Source organism: Alligator sinensis, unplaced genomic scaffold (genome assembly GCF_000455745.1).
Source record: "Alligator sinensis unplaced genomic scaffold, ASM45574v1 scaffold351_1, whole genome shotgun sequence".
Classification (NCBI taxonomy): Eukaryota; Metazoa; Chordata; order Crocodylia; family Alligatoridae; genus Alligator; species Alligator sinensis.
Window position 1 is genome coordinate 439,423 of NW_005842790.1, and position 6,000 is coordinate 445,422.

General features: G+C 35.9%; 1 protein-coding gene across 4 annotated transcripts in view; it reads right to left on the bottom strand.

Annotated features, from left to right (window-relative positions):
* MFSD6 (major facilitator superfamily domain containing 6) overlaps window positions 1–6,000 on the bottom strand; it is a 33,378-nt gene that overhangs the window by 24,938 nt on the left and 2,440 nt on the right. The window contains exon 1 of one of the 4 annotated variants that reach the window (XM_006034988.3): window positions 4,319–4,340. The exons of the other annotated variants lie outside the window; for them this stretch is intronic. The gene's annotated coding sequence lies outside the window, so the exon portion shown is untranslated. Of the gene's footprint in view, window positions 1–4,318; window positions 4,341–6,000 lie in introns of those variants that run through there. 4 annotated transcript variants of the gene reach the window in all.

A 6,000-nucleotide genomic window follows, 5' to 3' on the forward strand; every position in this document is an offset into this window, starting at 1 on the left:
TGATTTTTTTAAACTGATCTTTATATGCCCTAAATTAACTTGCTTCTTCAGTTAGATCTATACCAGGACATATAGGTGGGCCCAAACTAGCTTTAATCTAATCAGCTCAGGTGACAATGCAGAGGGTAGGGTAGAGTGGCACTTTAGAGACTAAGAGCTATGAAATTTCATGGCAACAGCCTACATTGTCAGTGCAGTAAGACAAGGAACTATGGAATTGTATTGCCTACTCTATGTATTCCAGATCCCAGAAGAGCAAGTAGTCAGCTGTGTTAGTCTGAAGGAAGGCAGAAGGCAGAACTGGGTGGCACCCTTAAATAGTCAGTTTCTACAGTGGCTTATACATGTGCTCAAGGTGGGGGGGAGAGTGCATTTTACTTAGAGTGGTTCCTGGACAGTCGCTCTAATTAAAATGGCTTACTGTCATGTGTATTAAGCTCCAGCACATTTAAAAATGGCCGTGGGGAGCTTTATCTAAAGCTCATTAGACAAGGTTTAGATAAAGCGCCCCGAGGCCATCTTAAAATGCTCAGGGGCTTACTACACGTGATGGTGAGGGGACGCTGGACTGTTCTAATTAGAGCATTGGAGCAGACTTGATTAATTGAGTCTGCTCCGATGCATTCTAATTAGAACAGTAAATAGCACATCTATAGGCACCCTCTAGGATCCCAGAAAGGCATGTATGGCCCACACTGAAACCTATAGTGACACATTTTCACTACAGTGTTACCTACACTACTTAGATTAAAACAAGCCTATTCTTTGATTGCAACATATGTATACTATTTGTCAAATATATACTTCTAAGCTTTCCTACACATCTATGAGGAAGAAATAACTAGCCAAGTGAAGACAATCAGTTTCATGTTCAAATACAGGCAATCCTTGACTTACAACGTTTCAAATTACAACGTTTCGCACTTATAACATTTATAAATTGACACCCTGTTTCAACTTTATGACGTCAGTTTTGACTTTACAAAGCTTTATCAAACGTGATGCCACACAAGTGAACAAGTTCACTGCATTGCTTATCTCTCTGGAGAACATCTCTCCAGACTTCCTTGGACACTTTCTTTAAGAAAGCAGACAAGACTCCAGAAAAACCTGCAGCCAAGACTCCTGAGAAGACTCCAGCCAAGAACCCATCAAAAAGTCCAACCAAGAGCCTTTCAAAAAGTCAAGCAAAGTCACGTCAGAGAAGTCCTTCCAAATCAATATGATTGCTATTTACAATATAAATACATGAATGTAACTATATTACTCATCTATAATTGATCGAGTACAAAATTCTGGGTTAATTTTAGTGAAAATAGGGAATCAGGCCTTGGTTCAGGAACCAATACCCCATTTATAACATTCTTTCTTATGAGAAAATTGGTTCTGAGTTACATTTCGACTTAAGACGCAGTTTTCAGGAACCAATTGTGTCATAAGTCCGAGGACTGCCTGTACTCAATTTCTCAGCAAGCAAACAAATGATTTAGAAGTTCTCCTTCCTGACACCCAGACTATATTTATACATTGAAGAATTTTCTCCATTATAACAGCATAATAATCTGATAAGAAATGTTTGGGGGTTTTTTAATGCCACAATAAATATATATCCTCGTGGTAGAGACTACTACAGTCAGAGATCACAAATTAAATCTGCCTTAAAATTTAGGTTTTATAAACACACTTTTATAAAACTTAATAAAAGGGTTTAAGCCTTCATTTATACCTATTAGACCCTTTTTATTTTCAAAGGAGCAACATTCCTCTACTGTGCTTGCAACTTAAAAATTGCCCATAACACTAGGCTAGTATCACGGAATGAAAAAGTTTAAATGCCCCCTTTTTTTCATTGTTCAGGTTGAATGAAGATGAAACATGAACATATACACAGCTAACTATTAATTTAAATATTGTTCCAAGTAAAGAAAAGGATTATTTGTTAGTTTCTTCAGTCTGACAGTCTATAACTTGCAAAACAACTGCAGTCACATCCCTTTCAAACCCCATCCTTCTCCACTAACCTTCACATATTCATATCTCCAAACATTTCTAGTATATGGCTAAACTGTCTATCCTTAGTCTCTAACCAGTTTTAAAAAACCTGAATATTTCCACAGTGAATTCAAAATGTCAAATATTCAAAGTTAAGGGAAAACTAATGAAAATAACCTTCTTGATGTAAAGAAATTCTTACTTTTTTTGAACAAGCTGTAACAAAAGCAGTCAAACTTTGATATCTGCGTATTGTTACCTTCAAATGACTATATCTACGTTGAGGAAATTAAAAAAATCCTCGTACTTTAAGTACTTGCTCTGCTCCACTGGCTCTAGACCAGTAAATCTCAATCTGGGTGCCACCAGATCCTCTGAAGGGCACCTTGAAATGTGAGGCTCAGGCTTATCCCTGCCTGAACAGTCCCCATCCCCACGGCCCAGCCCCTCTGCAAGGAGGTAAGCACTGTAATATATAAATCAGTTTTTGAAATTGGGTTCCACACAGTTCACAAGTTATGGAGCGGTGCCCTAAGTCCAATGAGGAATTCCACAAGTTCAGAAAGGCTGAGAACCACTCCTCTAGACCAATTCTAAACAACATGGTGGATTTAAAAAACACAAAACCACACATACACTTAAAGTCCAGTCTAGCCTTCCTGTTATTGTTAGCAAACTGATTATCCCAGTTTCTCCACTGAGCTTTCTCCTTTCTTCTCCTAACAGGGAAGTATTGTCTTCCTGTGGTTCTTACCTGCTGCCCTTACCAAGGTGGTCATTTTACTAAAGGCTTGCTGCATCTGCAAATTTTGCATGGCTTGTAATATAGGTGGACACTATTTTTAACAAGTGAAAAATTACCCAATAAAAGTATGCACATACTTAAGTCCATACAATGTACTGATTCAAATTTATTTTGAGCTCTAAATTAAGGTTTGGTTTTGTTTTTTTAATGATAAGCAGGGATCCTGGTTAAATGATAAGCAGGGATCTCTGATTTAAAAAAATCCCCAATTTTCACATATACATACACACACACACACACACACACACACACACAGTGGTGTTTCATTTAAATCATAGAAAAATGTTTATCTGGGGTTATTTTTGTTAACTGATTTTTTTTAATTAAAAAAAAATAGGATCCCTGATGATAAGTTTACCCCAAACTGGGACCACATCATTTTAAAACCCTCATCTCTTATAAACACTTTGCTGGATTTACTTGGTACTTGATTCAGGAAAATTCTAGCCTACTGGTTCATTATATAACTATCCTTCAACCTTGTTCAACACAAGCATGAAAGCACACCCCACAGGATATGAAGCCATTCATAGGACACTGGTGGTGAATTAACCTTCAGCAAACTGGATGGCAAGATGGCGTTGATGGTTGCAGCCTTAAAATATAGAAAAAAGCTTTCATATTCATAATATTTCCATAAAATTGACTTGTATTCAGATTACATATTCATATGAAATACAGAAAACATATAAACATAATCCAATCCTGATTTATCAAAAAAATTAAGAGACTCCCATCAAGAACTGAGGACCTATAATTTATTAATTAAGTTATCAGTCTAACATATACAAATTAGAATATCAATTGTGTTGTTTATATTTATGTAGTTCTTTTTCAATTAGCTTCCTGACTGCTTTTTCTTTAACACTTACTATACATTTGTTGCTAATTTATCCAATAAAAAGTTCATGAGCCTATGCCAGAGATGTGGAGCGGAAAACTTTCCAATTCAAAATTTTCCAGAAAACCTACATCTCTGCCCTACACAATGCATTCAAAATGGGGTTCATCTCCCAGAACTGAAGCACAGAAATCAATATGTAAGCTAATGCCACTCCAAATACAATGCAATCTGTCTCCATAAAAGGTCTGCTTCAAGTATCACGTGAAGAGCAAAAGATGCTACTTGGGCACTCATGACTATCAGTCATCCTAGACTTCTACTGCAGGCAACAGACTTGCACACTAAAAATTAATAGCAGCAGAACCGTGCTCTGAACGGCCCTAATTCTGCAAAGACTGGCTTACGTAAGACCACCACTGAAGTAAAAAAGCTATTCCTGGAAGTTACATTAACAGTTCTTTGTAGTCTACTGAGACTTGCGTTTTTTATATCACAAACAATAAAAATAAGCTTTACAAATGCTTAAGAATCCAGCCACCAGAGCTGGATTGTTAAAACTATCAATTGACACACTACAGCATTTCTATAACACAGAGAATCATGCCCACAGTACTTTAAGAATTTAGCTACCACCTTAACCTTACAGGATATCTTTGCTGTGGTGCCAACAAACCTACAGCACTATCATGCAGTGATCATGCAGCTTCCATGACATCTGTGACTACTGAGGTATGTAAACAGCTTTTGTTCTTACCTCATCCTCCCACTCCACCTGTCTGTTTATTCATCTGTTTAGGTTTCAGCACATGTGCTATTGTTATCTTTCTGGGTCAGGGGCTATTTCTGCGCTGGTTATTATCTAAGTCCCCTAATCGCTTTGTAGATCTTCAAGCAATACAACGATGGGTTTGTTATAGTCCTGTGTATTTATATACACCTAGGTGAAGTGGATTTAAAATGCTACCCTTCTTGTTTGGTAGCATTTCACACTCACATTGTTATACATTATGTTTATACAAAGAGCAAGGCAGTGGACAGTCACACCTTGTATGCATTCATTATATATGTAAAATAAAGTAATTCATATCAGGTGAGTACAATTTAAAAGGGTGGTATGATAGTCAGACAGTTTTTCAGCTGTTCTTCAGGACCAACTTTGCTATTAGTCTAGTTCAGTAATATAGATCTGGCTAGCCCGAGGCACAAGGTAAGAGTGACTATGATTCTGAAGAACTATTAGAGGAAACCTAGCACTTTATCAGTGCATACACTTCAGGGAACATTTGGATGGTCAAGCTAGATGCACTAGTTGATTTGGCACAGAATGACTCATTATATAGACTGTGGTTCTCACCCATAACACTGCATGCAGCTATCACAATTTCTTGAGATTAATTTTAGGGTCCAAATAAGGTTACAATCTAACCACAAGAAATGTTGAAGATTTAAACTATGAGGAAACATTGAATGTAAGCAAAACATTTGCTTTGAGAAGCATATACAAATCCATCTGAAACGCATTTAAATTATGAAGGATGTGGAAAAGTTGAACAGATTATATATAGGTAACTGTCTATATCTATATACATATAAGCATGTTCTCATATGTTTGACTCATATCTATATATATTATTAGGACTAATAATAGCTAATAGCTAGCTATATATACATACATACATACATATAGCTAGCTATCTCTAGCTAGAGATATATCTCTAGCTAGATATATATATATATTATTACTCCTCATTTTATTTTTATATATATATTGTTATATATTAGTCCTCTCTCTCCCCCCTCTCTCTCTGTGTGTGTGTGTGTGTGTGTATATATATATATAAATAAATATAATATATATCTAGCTCTCTAGCTAGATATATATATTAGTCCTCTCTCTCTCTCATATATATAGATATATATATGAGGGGGGGGGAGAGAGGACTGATATATATATCTAGCTAGAGAGCTAGATATATATTAGTCCTCTCTCTCTCTCATATATATATCTATATAGATATATAGATATATATATGGGGGAGGAGAGAGGACTGATATATATATCTAGCTAGAGAGCTAGATATATATATATTATATTAATATATTATATTTTTTTATATATAGAGATAGAGAGAGATCTATATATGAGGACTAATATATATAGCACACTATATCAATATATATATGTGTGTGTGCGTGTGTGTGTGTGTAAGCATATTCTCATGTGTCCGACTACATAGATACCTATTTATAAGCACATTCTTACATTTTGACTATATATGTAGTTATAGATATCATGCAGATGGATATCTATCTATATCCGTATATTGTCAGACACGTGAGAACATGTAGCACTCCCTCT